Below are 24797 nucleotides of genomic sequence, written 5' to 3'. Positions count from 1 at the left end.
ATCCCTAAACATTTGACTTAAGTACAGTACTCGAGTAAATGTACTTTACTTTACACCACTGGTCGGGTCTGGTAGGCCTTATCAAAACCCACCATATCCACACTGTTTCTGCTTTCTTTCAGGGGCTGCACACTCGACGCAAGAAGCTATCACTTGCCATATTCCCCGGGGAGGGAGGGGGGGGGAGAGTTATTATCAGAACAGCGTTTGTGCAAAAAAAAAAAAAAAGAAGAAAAAATAAAATCTAGTTTGGTTGATGACGTCGGCAAAGGCCCAGAGGGAACACTCAAGGACAAACACATCAGGCTCGCCCCCCCGTCCCCCCCAAGGCTATCACAGTTGAACATCACTCTCCATAGCAACGGGAGATGGACAGAGGAGGAGAGAGGGGAAGCGACAGACTCAGCGGAGGGGGCCGGGGGGGGCCGGGGGCCAGGGGGTGACGGGGACACAGATTGGCCCTGAAACACAGCGCTGTGAAACCCTCCTCCCCCGGGGACAGGCCCGGCGACCACGCTGACAAACCCCACCCCCCCCCGGACGCCTCTGCGCTGACAGCCCCCTGACACCGCCGCTCGCCACTCGGACCGTGCAAGGTGTCAGGTGCAGTGAACACAGTGCAGCACTACCGCTTAGTAGAACCCTTGTAGCTGATGAAACGTTCTGCCCTAAAGAGCCGCGCAATGTTCTAATGCTACGTACCAAAACATTGTGTTTTTTGGAGCTTAACCTATTAACACCTGAGGCTGATTCTACGAATGCCTTCTAAATCAGTATAAATCTCTAACTATGATATGTATTTGTGTTAAAAATTATAAATATTTCAGGCCTGGACCGCTGGCGTAGCGGTTCAGGGCAGGCACCTAGGCTCAATGTAGGCTGACAGCGTGTCGCGGGTTTGAGTCCCGATCCCGACGGCCTTTGCTGCATGTCACTCCCCATCTCTCTCTCTCCATTTCCTGTCAGCCTATACTGTCCTATAAATGAAGGCATAAAAAGCCCCAAAAAAATCATCTAAAAAACATATATATATATTTCAAGAAAATAGCAGATGTACAAGCTTGCAGCGTGGCACGAAGTGACACGCTGTGAGCTTGTACATCTGCTATTTTTGAGAACCACTGTTCTAAATCCTAAGAGTTTTCTGAAAAACGTATGTTGCTATGTATATATATATATATAGCTAAAATCTAAAATGACACAGATGCTTTCCCGGTTTCAATGGGTTAACCATGAAAGCCCTGGTGGTTTTCTTGCACTCTGCAGTGTCTGGTATCTGAAAACCCCCAAAATCTGGTTTTCAGATGAGCACTCAGTGAAAATTGGTTTGACTCAGAGTCAGGGCACACTAATATTGCATTCACATGGATTCAGGCAAGCGGTAACCGGGCAGACGGCAACGCCTTCTGGGCGTCACGGGAAAAAACAAACAAACCAACAGTCTGAGTCCGTTGGAACTTGAAATTAAAACACTCATGTTTTGTGTTCAAAGTCATTTGAAAGCCACCCACCCACCTACAATACTTTCTATCCCAAGAATAAATAAATAAAATACTGAAAAAGTGTTATGAATGAGTTTTGATCTTGACAATGGACAGTGCAGAGTTTAATTAAAGTCACTTAAAAAGTAACCATAAAGATACCAATTACAACCATCTTATTAAAGCATTAAGACCTGGAACGTATTCTGTGTCATTTTAGATTTCTTTGGCTATTCAAAAAATAGCAGATATACAAGCTTGTAGCACGGCACCGAGTGCCGTGCTACGAGCTTGTATATCTGCTATTTTTTTAAATCGTGAACATTCCTGCAAATCTTTGAATATAATATATATTTTAAAGCCGACATTTGTAACTCAAATCTTTGTTTCTGGGGGTCCCAGGAACAAAGTATTTTGAGATGGGGGTCCGCAGCCAAATACATATCATTTTGGGGGTCCTTGACATGAAAAAGTTTGAGAACCACTGATATAGAAAGGTTTTTTCAAAGAACTGTTTTGTAGAATGGGTCTCTCATGTCTAAATGGGTTAAAGCATTGGATCTGTAGAACGGTGTACTGTAGGCTACAGCAGGATTGGAGTTCAAAATCATTCTAACTCAAGTGGATACACATTAGAGGTGTGGAAAATAATTGATTCTACAATGCATCGCAATTCGACCATGCACAATTCTGCATTGCACAATTCTGCATTGATGCAGCGATATAACATAATCCATTATAGACGATCAATTTTTATTTCATTTAATGTTAAAGGTTTCATGACGTTCAGTTTTACCAGACATTAAAAGTCTTTGTCATGGTCCTTCAAACGTGTATAAAAAGTTTTAACAAAAAATTCGACTCCATTGATCCATGGCAGGTGTTTTTCTCTCACATTTCTAAAGCCTTTTCAACTGCAATGAAAAAATAAATCTTTGCCTGCAGGTGTCGCTGTTGAGGGATTTTGCCTGTCGGCAGTCGGCGATTGGATGAGTCCAATCGTCGAATGTTTTTATTAGGCGATTTTTCGGACGATATTTGTCATTTTATTTAGCAAAATAAATGTATCCTAATGGTCTGCCTCCTCGAGAATTAAATTCTTCAAATATAGCGAAATTAAATGTTAAGCGCAATACAAAGCGTCCGCGAAATGTTAATCAATTTGGTATATTATCATATATATAAAAATAATAATGATTGATGATGATGATGAAGGCACGCTCTTGTTGCGCTTATTTCCGACGAGTCTAGGCTACAAAAGCCAGTCCCCTCCCCGGTAGGTAGGCTAATGAATGGAGCGGAGGAGAGCAGAGGAAAGAGGGAATAGCTTTTGCTTTCCTAGTTGTCGGTTTATCAGCTACTGTACAGTACGTTTGATGATAGCAGTATATATATTTTTATATAAAAACGAAACTGTACATTTGCAAGCTTGATGACGCAGGAACGCATGTGCCCCGGTCTCACAAGATCCAGCACTTGATTCTTAACTTTTGCTGTCAAGTCTGGATATTAATACTTGTGAGTTTATATCACCAGTCAATCAATGCGATTTGAAATGTGAATTCACTCGTCGCGACCCGACACGCATTGCAAGTCCCTTTAGTTACAGGGAGGGCGGCCTGGACGGGTGATTTATCCCACAGCACCACAATTTATTATTTGTCCGAATATAAAAAAGTAAACATGGATGGGTGTGTTTCGCCACATCGTTGCCGCAAACTGAGGTAGGCTTCTCTGCTTCAACTTCACTTCAACTCCTAGCCTGTCGTCTTAGCTTAGTCCTAAAAGAATATCCTCTGGAAGTGATTTACAATTGATTTACGATTCTTTGTTGTCTAAACAAGTTTGGTCAGTGAGAGAGTGAGATTGGTGCATGGCAGCAGAAATACAGTCATGTCGTCTAGTTTTTTTTCACTGACAGCGTGCAGTCACGTTACTACTGTATATTAACCGAATATATACTCAGTCGTACGCCAAAAATAGCAGATCTACAAGCTCACAATGCGTCTCATCCGCTGCGCTTGTGAGCTTGTAGATTTGCTATTTTTGACACGTGACCCGCTGTTTAGCGAAGCAGAACTCGAGCTTAAAGGACTAGGGAGCTGTTCTCACATTATTGCCTTTCTTCGACGATGGCCGATAGGAATATTTTGGCATATCGCCCAGCCTTATTACATACTGTACATCACAGCAGTTTCATGTTGTATGTGCAGTAGTAATACAGAAAATGTAGATGCATTGAGATGCATCGAAAAGAATCAAATTGAATCGTTAAGAGGTGAATAGTAATAGAATAGTGAGGCCAGTGCCGATGCACACCTCTAATATACATATATATTTTTATTTCCACTTTGGAGGTTCTCTCTCTCTCTCTCTCTCTCTCTCTCTCTCTCACATTATACAAGGAATAATCAGCCACACTTAGCGGAATACAGAGAACTTTGAATTACAGAAATCAGATCAGAATTAGATGCAGGGGAGACTTGGGGATGTGCGTCATCTTGTTCGCACAGTGCACAATTGTTGTATTTTAAAAGGCCTATAACAGTTTTGGACATACAGCTTACAATATGCTTGTCTATAAAACCCTCTCGGTCAACCCAGTTTTCATAGAGTGCTCACCTGAATGCCAGAAACTTCATGTCCAAAAAACATTTCAGGATTCAAATACAAAAATAGTAGATCAACAAGCTCAAAACGCGTGTAGATCTGCTATTTTTGATGCTTCTGTGTGACACTGTGGTATGATCAAGTGGGGCATTCATTTATGGGAAAAAAGCACCAACAACATGAATGTTGGTAGGCTGGGTCTTTAAATGTAGGCTCCGTCGTGCTGAAAATAGCCGACCTATAAGCATCCGCAACACGCTGTGAGTTGTAGGCTGGCTATTTACGGCGGGCGACACATAGGGCTGTCAGCCTGTCACCATTACAGATTTGAGTTGACGATTAATTTCTGTTTGCCTTTTAGGCTTCGTAATAAAAAACATGCACAGGGTAGAATATGACAAATAACTTAAATATGATGTAATAAGTGTGACAGGCCTATCGACAGTCGTATGACGAAGTACAAATCAGGGCTTATAAATGTTTAGTCTCGTCGCAACTTCTTTGATCTGACTATTCCACCTCCTCTAGTCTAATGACTCGTCAGTTCAGCTGCGATGAAGTTTTAATAACGCATGCGTTTCAGTCCTAAGCCTTCCATAATGTATGAGGGTGAACGACATCATAAAAAAGACAAATAGTAAGAAGAAATAGTACTGTGGTAAGAAGAATTAACCCATTAAGGCCTGAGTCCGATTCTTAAGATGTTTTCTAAATCCTAAAAGGTCCTTACACACCGGCGAATGTGCGAATATACGCAAAATTCGGACTCGTTCCGAATAATTAAAAGACGCTTTTTCGCTTCGCTTTTCCGCTTTTTCGCGCCATGTACGCTTGCATTGACTTTATAAGGTTTTTAAAAAAAGCGTATTATTCGCACGAAAAAATCGCCCCGGTGTGTAAGGACCTTAACACTTTACCTGCCAATCACGAGTATAACCGTTGATGAAAAATACACCCGTTTACTGCCAAAAAAATCCATCCACGAGTATAACCGTTTTTTTTTTTTTTTTTTTTTAATTTATCCACACAGAACCAGAGATATCACGATCCAAAGATTTCTAGCTCCATTCACTCCTTGGTTAACTTATTACTTTAAAATCCTGTATCTCGGCTCCTTAAAAAAAAAAATTAAACACTGGCACAGGGGGAAGTGAAATAAAAAAAACCCTCTGGCAGGGAATGTGTTAACAGTTAAAAAAAAATAAAAAAATAAAGATTTTTCAAAAATAGCAGATCTACAAGCTCATAGCGCGGCACTCGGTGCCGTGCTATGAGCTTGTATATCTGCTATTTTTGAATAGCCAAAGAAATCTTAAGTGACACAGATGCGCCAGATGGGGCGGTATTGAGTTCACAAGTTTACAATACAGCCTCCATCTGGGATCGCTCAGAGATGGGAGTTTTAACCGACCCGTGCCCTGCAGTCGAACCAATCAGCGGGCGGGATCTTGACGAGACCGGGTGTGTGACGCCATCGAGAAGCAGCCAGCTCCATGTAGTTTCTTTCACTATTCATCATGGCCGCTACCACCAACAACAACACTAGAAGTTGCGCAACTACTATACGTCATGTATAGACACGTCAATATGATTGGTTGGAGTTAAGCACGCCCAGACTGTGATAGACAGACAAGTAGCTTGAAAAAAAAGGGATCGCCCTCTTTAACGGTTGGGCTACGGACAGGGTCGCCAGATCTGCTTATTATAATTTCCACCCGCAGGATTTTATTTGAAAATAGCCGATCTACAAGCTCACAACGCGTCGCATCGCGACGCGTTGTGAGCTTGTAGATCTGCTATTTTCAAATAGCTGATGTATATGTTACAGTGCACATGTGGCCCATGGTCACTTCTTTTGGGCTGGTTTTCCTAGACCTGGTTGCTTGTTTCTCCCACAGAATCTGGCAACACTGGCTACGGAGATCCCAGATGGAAGTGGGTTGTGAAACAAGTGTGTGAAGCAAGCTTCTTCCATCTGACAAGAGTCAGGTTAGAATTAATTGGCATAACGACTAAATTGGGGAGGAAAAAAGGGGGTAACAAAATAATTGGCTATACTCTTGAGTTAAAAAAAAAAAAGCAGTCCATCGTTGAAGCCCTGAGGAAACTCAGTCTAAAGTGTCCAATAGGCCTCTCTTTAGAGAAGTGTGGTCTCCTTATCTCCTTCCCTCAGTCCTAACAGCCTCAAAACCCATGAAGCGTATAGCCGCCAAACTCCATGAGCAGAAGAATTAAAGAGTCTGGATACAGGACCTGTCATCCTCATTTCTTATGCTCACTGATGAATTCTCAATTCCCTTTCAGTCCTGCCCACAAAGTTAAAAGCCCCAAGTTCGAACCGGGACAATTTCCATCAGAAATAGAGCTTAATTTTTTTGCAGGCATAACAGAGATGTGAGATGTGCCAATCTATCCCTCAAATTACTTTTAAACCCAAGAAAGCACTATGGCTTGTTTCCATTGGGGTCCTTTGTAATCAATTCATCGAAACATTAATGACAGACAAATAACAGACAATACTTTTAACCAGGGACAAGGTAGTAGTTAAGACAACACATTGTTGTTTAAGAAGAGGATTAGGTGCTAGAAAAGGCTATTTCTATCCTTTTCACCAACCTTTAAGACAAACATGCATTTAAAATTCTTTGGTCAGAATACGGACACACAGGTCATTAGCCTGTCACTCCTCCTCCTCGGAGCTACGACTTATTTTTATTCTTAACCGTTGACTATAAGGCATGCTTCCTTTGCACGCTATTTCAAGTATGTCTGTTTACTCTCACATCCACCAAAAAAAAGACACCTATTCCCAACTTGCCTCTACATACAGTTAGGTCAGTGGTTCTCAACCTGTGGGTCGGGACCCCCAGTGGGGTCGCCACATGATTTTGGAGGGGTCCCCAGATGACAGTGATTTAAAAAAAAAAAAAATTATGTGTACCTAAAAAAAAAGTTAAGAAAATACATTTAAAAAAGACCAGAAAGAGGCAAACATTGTGAAAATTGCAGATTTACAAGCTTGTAGATCAGATATTTTCACAATATTTATCTGTGGAACCAAATGTGGAACTAAAATGTAATGCCTCAACTCCTACAATTCCAAGTGCTTGTCTGAGTGGGGGGTCCCCAGTTCAAATATGATTATGTTGGGGGGTCCCCAGTTCAAATATGATTCTTTTTGGGGGTCAAGGCCTGAAAAGGCTGCGTTAGGTCAACAAATTCTATTTAAGCACTCTTTCCCCGAGAAACTATCCTGGTTCGAACTTGTGTGTGTTTTTTTTTTACTATGTGGGGCAGGACCAAAAGGGAATTGAGAATTCATCATTGAGCAGAAGAGGCGCATTAGAAATAAAAGATGAAAGGTCTCCTCTCCTGTATAGCCAGACACTTTCATGCTGCTGGTCATGGAGATTGGAGGCTATGCTTCATGGGGTATTCAGGGTGTTAGGCCACTGTTCAGTGAAGGAGACAGAGAAAGAACGCCTTCTCTAACCCATTAAAGACCTGAGGCCGATTCCACAAATGCCTTCTAAAATCAAACTATTTCGTAATTCAAACATTTTTTCAAACACTTTCACGATTTTTCAAATATGTTCAAAAATAGTATGATGTACAACAAAGTGACGTGCTGTGAGCTTGTTTATCAGCTATTTTTGAATAGCCAAAGCAAAATTCTAAAAAAAGGCTTTCCCGGCTTTAATGGGCTAAAGCAGTGGTTCTCAACACAGTGGTCCGGGGACCACCAGTGGTCCATGAGGGGGTTCCAGGTGGTCCCCAGCTAAATGATGGAGAGTTGGTAACCAAATGGACCCTTATAGATCTTTAACTCTCTCAAGAGTTAAAGGTAGGGTAAGTGATTTTCTTTGGTTAAAATAAGTGTTAAATAGCTCTATATTCTGATAGTACTCATTGCTATAGAGTGTTTGTTCAGTAAAAGGAGTCTCCTTGTCTCTCCAGCTCTTTATAAAACAGAAAATGCATTTTCGTTTCAGTTTCATTTCCAATTTTATCCAATCAGGATAGAGAACTCAATCAGGATATAGATTAAACAAGTGAAATTGGAAGTGATGACACTAAGAAATGAGCAGACAAAATTGGAACTGGAACACTATAAAAATGAAGCTTAAAAATGGGTACTTTCTCCTGATTGGCTGAGATTTTGATTACTATCAGAATATAGTGCTTTAACCTTTTAACAAAATACTTTTTGTTTTAACCAAATAGTATCACTTACCCTACCTTTGAATTATTGTTAAACATCTGCATTACTTAATTAAAGAATTGTTATTTTGATCAACGTTGGCCTGTTATCTCTCCTATGGTACCACATCAATACAGCATGGAATTGTGGACAAAATCTTATCCAACGATACATTTTGGGTCTGAGAGTCTAAATCTCATCAAACGGTGGTTCCGCGGCTCAAATGCCGAATAAATAATGGACCTTGATATAAAAAGGGTTGAAAACCACTGGGCTTTAGCCAGAGATTGGATAGTTACTGCACTGTAGACCACTTCAATGATGGAATGTTTTTACATGTTTTGCATGGATAGTTTTTCATGAATACAGATGGTTATATTATCATATACATGTACTGTTGCACTTTCTACAGACATTCTGCACGTTAAGGAGTACCCTGTACCCTGTACTTTACATACACCAGTGGTGGAAAAAGTGCTCACATTACTTACTTAAGTAAAAGTATCAATACTGCGATGTAGAAATACTCTGTTACAAGTGGAAGTCCGGAATTCAAAATTCACTTGAGTAAAAGTACAAAAGTATTGGTAATAAAATGTACTTAAAGTACAAAAGTAGAAAGTACTCATTATGCAGTATGTCCCAGTTCACAGGTTTTCAAATGCATAAAATGTATACAAATCTTTTGAAAATGGTAGATCTACAAGCTCACAATGCGTCGCATCGCGACACATTGTGAGCTTGTAGATCTGCTATTTTCAAATGGCCGAAATGTATATAGGGTTGAAGTGGTTAATGTAGGTTTTGTAATAATAATCAAAATCTACATAGTAACTAAAGTTTTCAAATAATTGTAGTGGAGTAAAAAGCACAATATTTGCCTCTGAGATGTAGTGGAGTAGAAGTAAAAGTACTGAAAATTGGAAATACTCCAGTAAAGTAACAATACCTCAAGATTGTACTTAAGTACAGTACTTGAGTAAATGTGCTCGGTTACTTTACACCACTGTACACACGCTGTATGCTGAGGAAGACTTAGGGCAGGACGAGCACACGTCAGTTATTAAAAGTGTTACATACTTATATAGTACTTTTGGTGCCTTTTGGGTCAGCACCCACCCATCATAACTCTAAAGACTTGTGAGTTGAGCATTCCAGTTCCCTGGTTTCATCAGTAAAGTTAAAATTAGAACAGTGGTTCTCTAACCTTTTTTTTTAATTCCACACTCTAAAGAGTTACAGACCGGTATAAGGGTCCATTTGGAACGCCCACAACTTGGAACCCTGACGGTTCCTGGACCCCACTTTTTGAGAACCACTTGCACTAGATACTACTCTGCTGGAAGGAGAGGGGAAAATTCTATGTGGAATTGTTATTGTATATCACTCAGTGGTGTAATGTAACTAAGTACATTTACTCAAGTAATGTACTTAAGTAACATTTTGAGGCACTTTTACTTTACTGGAGTATTTCCAATTGTCTATACTTTTGCTTCTACTCCACTACATCTCAGAGGCAAATATTGTACTTTTACTCCACTACAATTATTTGAAAACATTAGTAACTAGTTACTTTGCAGAAATAAATTATTACATTATAAAACCTACATTAACCACTTTAGCCCTATTTTATACCTAGGCTATTTGAAAATAGCCGATCTACAAGCTCACAACGCGTCGCATTGCGACGCTTTGTGAGCTTGTAGATCTGCTATTTTCAATGATTTTTTTACTTTTTGATTTTGATACCAATACTTTTGAACTTTTACTGAAGTAATTTTTACTTGTAACAGGGTACTTCTACATTGCAGTATTGACACTTTTACTTAAGCAAGACATTTGGGTACTTTTTCCACCACTGATATCATATTCCTTTGTATTTCCTCAAATAATTCAGCCGCATTAAACAAAAAAACAACAATCTTGATCTAATTCCGGCTTGAACTGAACGGGACTGTTTTCACAGCCACTTCCACAGAGCAGTTTGACCTCCGCTAGCCAGAACCCGGCCACGCTTTGTTCTTTTCACTCTTTGTCGTTTTGTCTGTAATACTGGGGGTGGTTTTATAATCCATCTCTCTCTCTCTCTCTCTCTCTCTCCCGGTCACCACCATCTCCCTGCGGAGAATTACAGGGAAATAAAAGGCTCCACATCCAGCCAGCCAGCCAGCCAGGACAGAATACCACCGGCTCCACTGAGCTTCCACTATTGCAGATCTGAGAACAATCCCCTCACAATGTCACACCAGAACCACAGAAAAACGCACAGCGGTATAAACTGGAGCAGTAAATTGTAGCGCTGGCTGGCTCAGAGCGCCCATGCCATGGTCACACTGTAAATTTGTCGTGAAATGAAATTTTCAATCAGCCTCCTCCTCCTCTGGCCCGGTCCTTTATAAAAAAAAGAACAACCCAGGTAGAGCTGCAACTTCTAGCCAATACAAGCGCTTCGGTAAAAGCGTTTACAGCCGAGTCTCGCGTAGCCAGATTATCAGGAGATCTCCATCAACTGATATGTCTGGTGACATCTAAATTCAATACATCCTCCTATAAAACCTCTGTAGTGCGTGGTGTAGTGGTGAGGCCACAATTGGTTCTGCCCGTTTCTCCTCAGTGGCTGGAGCAAATGATCTGAATTTGCACACAGCCATTGACCATTACCATGTGCACCTAACAGCGAAGCCCGTTATCCGATTACACGAAATCTCAGCTGTTTATTAGCGTTTTTGTGTTCGCTGGCTCCCGGGTTGCCAGATCATGTGCGCATATCCCCCCGCGGGTATGGTCTAGTAGTGGCGCTAAAACTGGGTGGAAACAATTTGGAAATAAAAAAAACATAACAGCTTCACAGAAGCATTCCTTCACGTGGGACGGTGTCTGGAATGGTTTTCAAAGCAGTGTGGGCGTGGGTTTGTTATACCGCTGGGTTTCTCTCTGATTTAAAGCCCATTCATTGAAATTAGATTTCCTCAGATGTATATCAGTGGGCAGAGATCTCTGATCTAGCTTACAGCTAAAGAATGGCATCACACGGCACACCGGTCCTCGCGGGGTGCCAGCCAACGGATCAAACACTAAAGAATAAAGGAGTATCGAGCCATTAGTCGCACACTCGTAGCTGCCGATGCCAAAAAGTTTATTGAGGATGTGAACACAGAGACTGGATACACACACCAATGTTTCGGACAGACTAGGGCTGCCTTCTTCAGGGTCCATCACTCAGAAACAAACGTTTTCCAAAGCATTCTTCAGCCCCGACGGTCATCCTTGATATCGGTACGATACAGAACTGGTTTTCAAACGTTTTGTGTCCGAGGCAAACCAATGGGCAAGTCAAAATCTCAATGCATACCTGTGACACGTTGTGAGCTTGTTTTCACTGTTTGGGGAAATTATTTGGGGAAAAAAGTTGAAAATAAAAAGGGTAAATATTTTGGCGTACTGACATAGTAAATAAATAAATAAATTCTTAACTTTTTGTGTATATATTGCAAAAATAAAGTGTGGTTGTCACACAAATCCTCTACACACTGTCATAGTGTGTCTGTTCCTCTGTGCCAACCTGTGTGCCTGTCTGGGTTAGGTGGATGATGCTGTGCAGAACAGGAACACATATTATAATCGTTGCTGTCGGGGTAGACACCTCTTATGTCAAAACATTTACTTGTAGTGTTTTTTCGTAAATTAACTCGTCAGATTCTGCCAAAGCTCAGGCTGCCACTGACGGGTTTTGTGTTTTCAGTGGTTTTCCACCAGATGGCGCTGTTCGCTACCCTATGAACGATGGCTTTATCTCCGTTCCTGTTGCTTGGTGGCAAAAACAAGCCACATTCAACTAGCCAGAACTATGCAACGGATTACCACGACCGGATAATGTTTTTCCCCCTATACTACGAGACCCCTGTGCGTGTAATGAGGCGATTACACCGTGCGGACAGCGATCACGGAAAATGTTCCATGATTTTTCAAAGGCTCGTTTTCGCTAGCAGTGGCGTGACACTATTACACTATTACTCTGGCAGTTAAAGAGTTAACGCCCTACTTGATCATCCTACAGCGTCACACAAAAACATCAAAAAAGGAGCAGATCAGCTCGAAACGCGTCGCATTTTGATCTTGTAGATCTGCTACTTTTTGCTGTTTTTGAATTTGAATCCTGAAAAGTAACCGTTTTGGACATATGAGGTTTCCTCACACATATTATCACATATTCCAATGAGGAAGTGAGGTTGACCCGGGTTCTAATCACGTCAGAATGAAGCCATCCATTCTGATTAGCCACATGCAGGCCAATTAAACTCCATGTTGTTATTCCTCTCTCATTAGCCATGGAGTGTGTGTGTGTGTATGGATCCAATCCCCCTGACAATGACAGGCCCCCTTTCTCTGTGTGTGTGTCGCGCACACACACACACACACACTCAGTGAAATGCTGGCTGGCACACACAGAGCCTTCATGTACACACTCTGGCACACAAATTATTACACAGAGGCATACAGGCACAAACCCCCCGACGCGCACACACACGCACACACACACACACACACACACACACACACACACACACACACACACGCACACACACACTACAGCAAATGGAAGTCCTCTGTGGACCGAAGGTTTATTTATAGTGTCCTATGCTAAGATCAGTGGCTTTTCCATTATTAATGACATGGAGAACTATCCAACTATGTAACACCACCGCTAAATATTAAAGAGCCCGAGGCCTCACTTGCAGCATGTGTGACACATTAACCCATTCAGTCCGGGAACGCATCTGTGTCATTTTAAGATTTTTTTGTCTATAAAAAAATAGCAGATATACAAGCTCATAGCGCCTTGTAGATCTGCTATTTTTTGATAAAATCGTGGAAAATGTGTGCAAATCTCTGAATATATATATATATATATATATATATATATATATATATATATATATATATATATATATATATATATATATGTTTATATGTTTTAAAGCGAAAAAAAATTACTCCGTTCTGTGCTTCTGGGGGGGTCCCTGGAACAACATATTTTAAGATGGGGGTCCACGGCCAAATACATATCATTTTGGGGGTCCGTGACTTGGAAAAGTTGGAGCACCACTGATATAGCAACATACTGTTAGGATTTAGAAAACATTTTTAGACATGTATTTGGCCGCGGACCCCCCATCTCAAAATGTTTTGTTCCAGGGACCCCTACCAGAAGCAAAGATTTGAGTTACAAATGTTTGCTTTAAAAAAGTATATATTCAAAGATTCGCACACATTTTCACGCTTTTTTCAAAAATAGCAGATATACAAGCTCGTAGTGCACTACGAGCTTGTATATCTGCTATTTTTAAATAGCCCAAAGACATCTAAAAATGACAAGAGATGCGTTCCCGGATCGAATGGGTTAACAGGGCTGTGAGAACGTGTAGGTGACTGTGAGCCCATGGAGAGAGAGAGGAGAAGTGTTGTATCTAAATCAGAGCCGTGTGCTACAACAAAGGCGCTTCACGCTTTCTCTGTCGTTCGGAAAGCTTGTACGAGGAAACGGCAGTGGATGCCCCGTTCGTGTTGCTTCAAATTGGAGCTGCTCACTTTTTAAAGAGATGCTGCTGAATATGCATGATGCAGAGATGCTTATTAACAGAGCTGTCTGTCTGTCTGTGTGTGTGTGTGTGTGTGTGTGTGTGTGTGTGTGTGTCTGTCTGGGGACAGGGCGGGGCCAGCGTCAATGTACTGGCTAACTGCTCTCTGGAGGGAGGAGGAGGGGGCTAGTTTATGTTTATGTTTATGTTTATTAAAGGATCCCCATTAGAGACAGGGAGTGTTGGGCGGGAGGAGTAGGACAAAGGCTCTACGACGTCCTCCCGGTGGGGGCTCCTCACTGGCAAGCTGAGACAGTAGGATACGACAGCAGTGACAACACAGAAATGTGTTAGGAATTAATTGGCATAATGACTAAAATTGGGTAAAAAGCTAAAAAAAACAGTGTGCAGCGCGGCACGAAATGACGCGCTGTGAGCTTGTAGATCTGCTATTTTTGAGAACCACTATTCTAAACCACCGTTCTAAATCCTAAAGGTCATTACACGCCGGCGATTATGCGAATATACGCAAAATTCGTACTTGTTCCGAATAAATAAAAGACGCTTTTTCGCTTCGCTTATTCGCTTTTTCGCTCCGTGGAAGCTTGCATTGACCTTATACGTTTTTTGTTTTTTTTACGTATTATTCGCATGAAAAAATCGCCCCCGGTGTGTAAGGAGCTTAAGAGTTTTCTGAAAACCTTATGTTGCTATATATATATAGCTATAGAGTCCAGAGGGAAGCACGCACATCCCGACAAAAACTTACGACAACAATAAGTACATAGGAGGAAAGGAAGTGAAGTTCACACACTGTAGCTCCCAGTAGAAAACGTATTTAGTTTTAAACAACGTTGGGACCACTGTGGGTTTTCATCAGATCTGACCAGGTGCGACCTTCCCTTCCTTTCCTGCTATTTATATAGCTAAAATCTAAAATGACACAGATGCTTTCCCGGTTTTAATGGGTTTAATGGCCTCTTTATATTTCTCACTGAACTTGTGTACCCTAGCTATACCTGTAATAGAGAGACCATACATGGTCATTGCTAACTTAAAGGGATAGTTCACCCAAAACACATTACTTTTTTCCTATCGATTAGTCACCCCATGGAGACTCGAATTCATGTATTATTATAATTTTTTTGTCACATTCCTAAGCCAATAATTTAATGACCAGCGGACCGGTAGGCAGCGGTTCCGGTAGGAGACACAAAGGAGACTCTTTGTGTCTCCTACCGGAACCGCTGCCGGTCATCAAATTATTGGCTTAAAATGTCCATGAATTCAAGTCTCCATGGGGTGACTAATCGATAGAAAAAAAGTCATTTTGGGGGTGAACTATCCCTTTAACCAGTCAGCTTTATTATATGTCACGTTATTATACTGTCACTTAGTATAGCCTGTTTATATTTATCTCCATTTAGGGAGAGCATCTCTGGGTATAAGAGGTGTCCCATACAGTATGATAACCTCAGGAGGCTTGTGCTCCGAGGGGCTGCCGGAACAGGCCAGGAGTGATGCTGTAATGCTGTTGCTCTGCTCAATCTTCCTAATAAAATGGTCAGCATTTCACCCTGGACTGGATATTAATATTTTCCAATATATAACCCAGAGACAGGGCACTGAGGTCTGCTCTGACAAGCTGCTCCTGGTGGTTCCCAAAAACTAGATTAATAAGCAGGGGTGACCGACCGCGCCTTTGCTGCTGCTGCTACCCTTAGGATTTGGAACAGCCTAACCCAGCGTTTTTAATCTTCCCTCCTCCGCATCTGTGTCACTTTAGATTTCTTTGGCTATTCAAAAAATTGCAGATATACAAGGTCATGAGCTTGTAGATCTGCTATTTTTGGAAAATCGTGAAATATCTTACAAATGTTCGCTTAAAAAAATATATATATATTCAAAGATTTGCACAAATTAGCAAACTTGCTAAAATAGCAGATCTACAAGCTCATAGCGCGGCACTCGGTGCCGCGCTGAGCTTGTAGATCTGCTATTTTTTAACAGCATTAGAAATCTAAAATGACAGAGATGCGTTCACGGATTGAAAGGGTTCATCATATTTGAGTCTACAATGTATATGTTTTCTATCTCATTTCATATGTTTTTTATTTATGTATGCCTTGTGACTATGTGGTTGCAACATGCTAATTTATACTGTATGTTGATGACTCTGCTTTTACGTACTTTGCACTTCGGTCGAGTTAAATGTGATGGACTGTAAATGTGATTTATAATTAAAAAGGACCCACATAGATCTCTGAGTGTACATATGGACCCCCATAACTCTGAGAGTGAACCAAACGTACCCACATGCGTCCGTTTGGTTCCATTTGTATGGTTCCATCTGTAACTTCCACTACATTCCTGTCAGAGATGCTCATCTTTAAAATGTTAAAGGTTTAATGACATTCACTTTTACACAACATTCAAAGTCTTTGTCCTGGTCCTTCAAAAGTGTACAAAAAGTTTTAAGTGGAAATTCCATTCCAGTGATCAATGGCAGGTGTTTTTCTCTCACATTTCTAAAGCCTTTTCAACTGCAATGAAAAAAGAAATCTTTGCCTGCGGGTGTCGCTGGTGAGGGATTTTGCCTGTCAATCATTGCCTCTGCTCCGCCCCCCCCAAAGGAAAGGATAGGGGAGGGGAGGGGCGAGGAGGAGAGTGGGCGGGATTAATCGACAGTGACCTCACTGTCGAAGGGCCAAGCTCAGATTACTTTTCAGCCTAATTATTCAGAAAACCCCAGACCACAGAAAATCCACTGAATGTTCTAAGTTCAGGTTTTTTGGGTGTAATTGAGGTCATAAAACCCCAAATAAAACATTGAAAATAAAAAAAGTGAAAATGAATGTCATAGAACCTTTAATAGAAACTCCATAACGATCAATTAATCATGAATCAATAAGAGAAAAAGTGTGTGTGTGTGTGTGTGTGTGTGTGTGTGTGTGTGTGTGTGTGTGTGTGTGTGTGTGTGTGTGTGTGTGTGTGTGTGTGTGTGTGTGTGTGTGCCATTAAAATGTTACCAGTGCAACACATTTCGTTTTCCCATAAGAAAGGAGGTTTATTTCTTTTACAGGCGCTACAGCAGTATAAACAAGAGGATTCACAAACCGTACGCAATATCTAGGCTACCCTGCAGCACTGTAAACAAAATAAATAAAACAGAAAATAGGCTTACATGAGAAATATACAATTGGAATCAATGTTTAGCAAATTGTAGCCAGACTTTCTAATGAGATTAGATACATAAATAAAAACAAAATGAACAAAATGAATTAATTGTTTAACTGATAACTAACACACATATTAACTCTTATTATCGATTTAACGGTTAAAATGTTGAATCACCAACGCCCCGATTGCTGAGTCATAACACAGACACAGGAGGAAACCTTTGATTGCATCTACATTGTACGGTTCGGGTCCATTTGGTTCTATTTGTATACTCTCAGAGTTAAATGAACACTGAGGATTGAACTGCATAAACACATGGCATGGAAATGGATTTGCTCCTAAAAACAACAGAATGTATCAGAGGCACTTTGTTCCAAATCAATTCTGTCAGCATCTGTTGAGGATTCAATTCAGGTTCCATAAAGACTGTTCTTTTTGTTTGTGCTTTTGTGCTTTTTACTGAGCTGACACTGGTGGTCATTCTATCCTGTGGGCAGACAGACTTCACATGCTTTGTGTGTGCCATGCACAGTACACTACAAACACACACACACGCGTTTAGGCTACTATACTAGTGAGGACATCAACACTTTTTAGCACAGGTTTTTATGAATTCTCTTAACCCTAACCCTAAGAAAAAGAATGAGAAATAGCAGAACTCAGAACTCACAACGTGTCGCGCTGCGATCTACAAGCTCATAGCGCGGCACAGAGTGCCGCGCTATGAGCTTGTAGATCTGCTATTTTTGAAAAATCATGAAAATGTGTGCAAATCTTTGAATTTTAAAGCAAACATTTGTAACTCAAATCTTTGCTTCTGGGGGTCCCTGGAACATCATATTTTGAGATGGGGGTCTGCAGCCAAATACATATCATTTCGGGGGTCCTTGACATGAAAAAGTTTGAGAACCAGTGCTCTAAATGTCTAATCCTAACATAATTATTTGACTAATTGTAAGCCTAGTGCCCCGAATCTTTTTCAACCATCAAAGAACCATTTCTGAGAACCAGCCAGACAATTGTCCTCAGAATCCACTAGCTCTCAAATTCTACTATACCAGTGGGGACAATTGGTCCTCACAAGAATAGTAATACAAGTACACCACACACACACACAGAATCAGTGTGACGAGACAAATCCCAGATCAAAGACAAGGACTGGCACACACACCTCTAGGCATGCAGGCAGGCCTCATCTTACCACACACAGCTACTGGGACAGTTGAATCAGAACACAGGGAGCCCGAGGATTCAGGACGCCCGGGAACAACAGAACAATATCCACCAACACACACACACACACACACACACACACACACACACACACACACACACGCACACACACACACACACACTATTGTCTCTTGTCTAGACTCTAGACTACATACAGGCTCCTTCTGAGAGAATGGTGGAGCATCCATACGCGGACAGATTTTCAGTGGTGTAAAGTAACTAAGTACATTTATTCAAGTACCGTACTTACTTTAGTGAAGTATTTCCAATTTTCTGTACTTTCACTTCTACTCCGCTACATCTCAGAAGCAAATATTGTACTTTTACTCCACTACAATTATTTGAAAACTTTAGTCACTAGTTACTTTGCAGGTATAAATCACACATTAACCACTTTAGCCCTATTTTATACATAGGCCATTTGAAAATAGCTGATCTGCAAGCTCACAAAGCGTCGCATCGCGATGCATTGTGAGCTTGTAGATCTGCTATTTTCTAAAAAGAAGTCACGTTTACTTTTGGTACTTTAAGTATATCTTGATGCCAATACTTTTGCACTTTTACTAACATTTTGAACACGCCTTTTACTTGTGACAGAGTATTTCTACATTGTGGTATTCCTACTTTTAGCTAAGTAAAATATCTTGAGTACTTCTTCCACCACTGCCGATTTTAAACGCAACGCAGATGGTCACAATAGATAAGGGCTGAAACTATCGCTTATTTTCTTACGTGTTTATAAGAGAGTGTTTATAGGTACGTAACAGATGTATAAATATTGGTTTATCTTAGATAAGTATTTATTATAGATAGGGATAGACTAGGGTGGAAGCTTGTTATTGATATTTATGATTGATGGAGATGGGATGGGAGCAATGAGCTATGTTTCTTTTCACTCCTTTTCGAATATGCATATTCTTTGTATTTACAGTTATTTTGCAGTATTCATTTGTTACAGTTGCTTTATTCCATATAAACATTTCAAATCGAAATCTTTATTCCGTCAAGTACTTTGTCGATTAATCGAGAAGTGTGTTTTTTTTTATGTTTTATATGTACTGTAACAACAAATCGATTAAATACTTAAGCTCTATTTTAGGCGTTGTCGCACAACAGTGTTATGCAATTTTCGGGCGGAAATAGCAGATCTAAAAGCTCACAAAGTGTGTAGATTGTCTGTTTTCACTGTTTTGGAATGTTTTTGAAACGTTTTTGCCTTTAATTTTGCTGGACTTATCCAAAATAGGGATTGATTATAAGATCAATGATTTTATTAACACATTGGGTGCCAGCATTTTTTCATAACAACTTACGTTGGGTGCCAGCATTCTCCCCATTGACTGCGCTTTGCTGTTTAAAGCTCTAGACTCCACGAGGAGCAAATCCATGTAAAAAAAAACATCCATTCATGTTGCGCGATGACCCTGGCTACAGCCTGGAACGATAACATTTCACTCGCGAGTTACAATGGGGGGGGATCGCGCATCGCGCATGACCGGTTTTCCCCACCGGAAACAGATTCGGAGATATAGGTGTTTTAAAGAAGGAAATAGACAGGAAGTGGATGGGAGCCATGTTTTTGTTTTTCCGGTGATCTATCTGGCCTATCCTTCTCAAGATCACAATGGGTACTCCCAGAGCTGCTCTAGCCCCGCCCGTGTGGAGAAAAACGAAAAAAACAAAAAGACATATTTCACGGTCTGGACCGTGTTCGGCACCGGACCGCTACTCTGCGCAAACACGGTTCAGACCGTGTTTGGCACCCGATGTGTTAACCCACCCTTCCATTGTGTTAGGGTCATTTTTGACCCGTTTTCAAGTTTAAATAGGTAAAAAGTACCCTTTACATTTCTTTATTGGAACAAGGCTTCATGATATCCTCAGAAACAGCTATTTTAACGCAACAAAATTAATTACCACCATTTTAGTTAATTCTGATGGTCTTAAAAAAAAAAGTGACACTTGTGGTGTTAGCGGGTCAAATTTGACCCGGTAGAGAAGTGTGGCTCAATTCCCCCCAAATTGTCAATATTCAATCTTTACATGTTTGAGAGTGAGAGAGACTTGTCCTCAATTAGCATTTGCTATCAGGAGTAAAATAAAGTTTTGATTTATGAAAAATAAATGACTTTTTACCTTCTATGGTATACGGGTAAATTTTGACCCACTAACACCACTAGTGTCACTATTTTTAATAATATTAACATTTTAAAAAACTAAAACAAATATCTTTTTACATTTTTTTTGGAAGTGTGTTCTAATTATTATTCTTAATTATTCTATTATAGCTAGATAACATCATTATCCATCGTCTTCATTATAGGAAATATAATGAGTGAATTTTTACCTTTTTACAATTGAAAACAACATATATTGAAAGATGAAATCCTAACCCTAACCCAACATAATATATAAAAAAGTGCTTACATGGATATGAATGCATTACAAGTCAGCTATGAGGTGGGAGAAAAAAATATATTCTTTGAGTATTTTACCACAAGTGGGTGCAGGTTTCTAACACAATGCAAGGGTTAAGACCTGGAACGCATCTGTGTCACTTTTTGATTTGAGCTAAAAAGCATTATTTTACATTTTGGCTATTCAAAAATAGCAGATCTACAAGCTCATAGCGCGGCACCGAGTGCCGCGCTACGAGCTTGTAGATCTGCTATTTTTGAAAAATCATGAAAATGTGTGCAAATCTTTGAAAATATTTTCTTTTAAAGAGAACATTTGTACCTCAAACCTTTGCTTCTGGGGGTCCCTGGAACAAAGTGTTTTGAGATGGGGGTCCGCGGCCTAATACATATAGTTTTGGGGGTCCTTGACATGAAAAGGTTTGAGCACCGCTGATATAGAAACATAAGTTTTTTCAGAAAACTGTTGGGATTTAGAAGACATTTGTAGAATCGGCCTCAGGTCTTAATGGGTTAAATTATCTTTTATATATTTTTTAGAATGGATTGGTTGGGTTAAGTATTGCACCCCTACCACAGAGACCACGGTAGAGAATAATGTAGTTTTACATGCACACAGCTTTGTCACAGTCACAGTTCTACCTCAGCTATTGTTACAGCTCAAAATAGATGTTTATAACCTACATGTAGGAGCAAGAACCTTGCACCCAGTACTTCAAGCACTTTAAGCACTAGGACAATGGACAAGCTGTTTATTTTCCCTGTTGTGTATATGTTCAATGTCGTGAGGAAGTAGTATGGTCTCTGTCGGGAGGAAACCTCCTATCTCCATATTTTGTAAACTTTTTTTCGTAAATTAATGCCCTACTTGATCATACTACAGTGTCACACAAAAAAGTATCAAAAATAGCAGACCTACAAGCTTGAAAGCTACACGTTTTTGATATTGTAGATCTGCTACTTTTGATATTTGTTTAATTTGAATAGTGAAAAGCAACAGTTTTTGGACATGGTTTCCACCTGACAGAGACGGTATACTTTGTACACAATAAAGATCACCTTGAGCCTGGAGAAGCAGGACACAGATGGAGATGTGTTTTTGTGGGAAAAACAGCTTGAGAAAACAAAGGTCACATGTAGGTTGGGGTATTTTTCTTCAAGTGGAATGTTTGATTATGTTGCTGCTAGGCAACAGACAGCTGCAACCATACAGATGACTTCTGCTCTGGACTATAACCAGTGCTGGAAGAAGTACTCACGATATTTTACTTCTGAGTACTTTTGTAGCGATACCACAATATAAAAATACTCTGTTAAAAGTAAAAAAAAAGGTCTGTGTTCAAACTGTTACTTGAGTTAAAAGTACACAAGTATTGGCATCAAAATATACTTAAAGTACCAAAAGTAAAAGTACAAAAATGTCTGGAAAATAGCGTTGTGAGCTTACGTATGCATAGTAATCAATAAGTGAGTGATTAGAGAGACAGATATGTGTATTTGTATGTATTTGTATGTTTGGTTTGTATGTATGTAATGTGGTAGTCTTTTCTTTTTCATTTATGTTTGTTTTCTTGTTCTGCTGTAGTGTCCATGGACACACAAAGAAAATTCAATAGAAAATAAATGAGAGAGAAAAAAAAGATTCAGAAGGAGGACACTCGGGTGGCTCAGGGCTAAAGTACTCGAGCGCCTCCACAGAGTTTAGAATCCAACGGCTTGCCGAGCGTCTATACCAGGGTTTCTCAAAGTGGGTGCCGTGGCACCAGTCCAGGGGTGCCTCAGAATGTTTTGATAATATTTGGAATTGATCCATATCCCTTTTGGACCTACACCAAATCTCTTAGTCAAAAAATAGCCGATCTACAAGCTCACAACGCGATGCGTTGTGAGCTTGTAGATCGGCTATTTTTGATGAATGTTCCACCCAGAGTGGTTAAACGTCAAGTATGGAATTATTTTCAACCTGCCCTAATGGAAATCGATATTCTCTCAAGTTTTCCTCATGACATGCTGTATCTTAGGCGTAAATATTTACATTTTTAAGTACCGTAATATGACATAAATGGAGGGTCCTATAAGTAAGTGAGTAGCAATGTAATTCAGGGGATGCCGTGGATGAAAAAGTTATTTACAGGGGTGACCTGAGCCAAAAAGGTTGGAGAACTACTATGCCCTGCCAAGCTAAAGTGCAGTAACTACGTTTTTGGACACACCGACTTATTTGTGTATCCCAAAGGTCAAATTAGCCTTTGTGATTTTGGGGGATAAACAATTACCTCAAGAACAGATGTACAATTAGTGGAATATCATTTATAAGCCGATATCTCATTTGGCTGACCAGTTGAAATCACTTTTAAACAAATTTTTCAGTGATTATTTTTTTCGCAGTTACTGCACTTTGCCTTGGCAGCAACTGGTCTATACAAACAATATCGGTCGTGTTCGGGGAAAGGAAGCCGGGAGAGAGGAGGGTGATCTTTGCCATATTGTTTAATCGTCTCTGTCGGGTGGAAACCTCATATGCCAAAAAGTGTTACTTTCAAATGAAAAAAAAACAGCAAAAGTTGCAGATCTACAAACTCAACGCGTTTCGAGCTTGTAGATCTGCTACTTTTGATGCTTCTGTGTGACGCTGTAGTGTGATCAAGTAGGGCGTTAACTCTCTCACTGCTAGACTTATTTCTGGCTGTGTTCGATTTGCTTACCTTTTTCAAGTAGTCACAGAATATTTATCTTCATTATGATCGATCCCCTGATGATTGCTAATCACTGAGGGTTGCACTGTGTGGTTTCACAAATGTCAACGAGGTCATCGCGACCTCATTGACATTAATTGTCTGCCTTAATTGTCTGTCTTTTTTATATATTCTCTATATAAAAGTCGTCAAAAGTCGTTCTTGGCAGCCAGGGCGTTATGACAATGACTCGTTATAAGTCGTTCTTGATAGCAAGAGAGTTAAGACATTTCTGCCCGACAGCGACGATGTGTACTCCTAAGGGGAATGTCAGTGGGGAATGTCGAACGGGAGGAGGAGGCGCTCCGTCTTCACGGCGGGGGCTCCTTAATTCGTAGGAAAAAAAGGTCAATATAATTGAATGTAACATTTTGTTATGGTCAAATTGAAACAGTCCATACTATACACGTTTTGACACCACCGACCTCCCTGATCTTGTATTTCGGTTTTAAATCTCCCCACGTCTTCATTCTGTCAGCAGACATTCCTCATAAATCTCTGGCTGCCCACAAGGAGCCATTAGCAAAGGACTGAACAGTGGCACATGAGTCATGACCTTGACTTACAAGCCACACACACACACACACACACTCATCATTTAACCTCCCAGCAGCAACAGACAGTAGACCCCACAGCAGTCTGACCTGCCGCCCTCATCAGGATCACAGCTCTGGTCACATTTTACTTAATCTCTCTAGACGGATTCACAGCTCCGCAGCTGAATCTGTCGGTAGCCGCGTTCAAAAAGGTGCGAAGGTTGGCCTACAAGTGGCCTACAAGTGGGCGGGCCTTAGATCAGGAAGTAAGCCGCGCTTTAACCAATCAAAGCCACTCCGGTCTCCACCCCGGAGTTTCTGGCTGTGCGAGGCGCACATACTGTATGGTCCGCGGCCCGCGACACAAATAGTGCACAGCGCACGTCCCGGATCAAGATTTCATTCAAATGTCTCCGTAATCCACACAAGTATGTTTATGAATACCGTGTCAGTTAAGTTATATCACCAGCCGATCAAAGAATACGATTTGAAATGCAAGTGACAGATTTTGGTTGAATGAACCACACTCGCTTTGCGACTTGAGCCCCTCTCTCTGGAACAGTGAACAGTGAGCAGATTTATCCATCTATGGCCGACGGTGGCGTTTTTCTCCATCGCGCCAACCGTTGGTAAACTGTGTGGTTGTAGTTTTTGTTTGGTTAATGTCTCTGAAGCGTACCTATGACAATCCTGGTTTCTTGCGCTCTGCATTATCTACAAAGCATTAATATAGTGTGGTTTTCAGACAAGCAATCATTGACTCCAGGTAGGACACAGGCCTGGTCAGTGAGGGAGTATGCATGGACGACATTGAGTGATACAAAA

At 40.7% G+C, this 24797-nt stretch overlaps 1 protein-coding gene across 3 annotated transcripts in view; it reads right to left on the bottom strand.

Annotated features, from left to right (window-relative positions):
* Positions 1-24797, bottom strand: part of LOC308096135 (IQ motif and SEC7 domain-containing protein 1-like) — a 276690-nt gene that overhangs the window by 187567 nt on the left and 64326 nt on the right. The window lies entirely within an intron of this gene.

The sequence above is a fragment of the Gymnoscopelus braueri genome (genome assembly GCF_963280865.1).
Source record: "Gymnoscopelus braueri genome assembly, chromosome: 12".
NCBI classification, from domain to species: domain Eukaryota; kingdom Metazoa; phylum Chordata; class Actinopteri; order Myctophiformes; family Myctophidae; genus Gymnoscopelus; species Gymnoscopelus braueri.
This window is presented reverse-complemented; position numbering and strand designations above follow the sequence as displayed.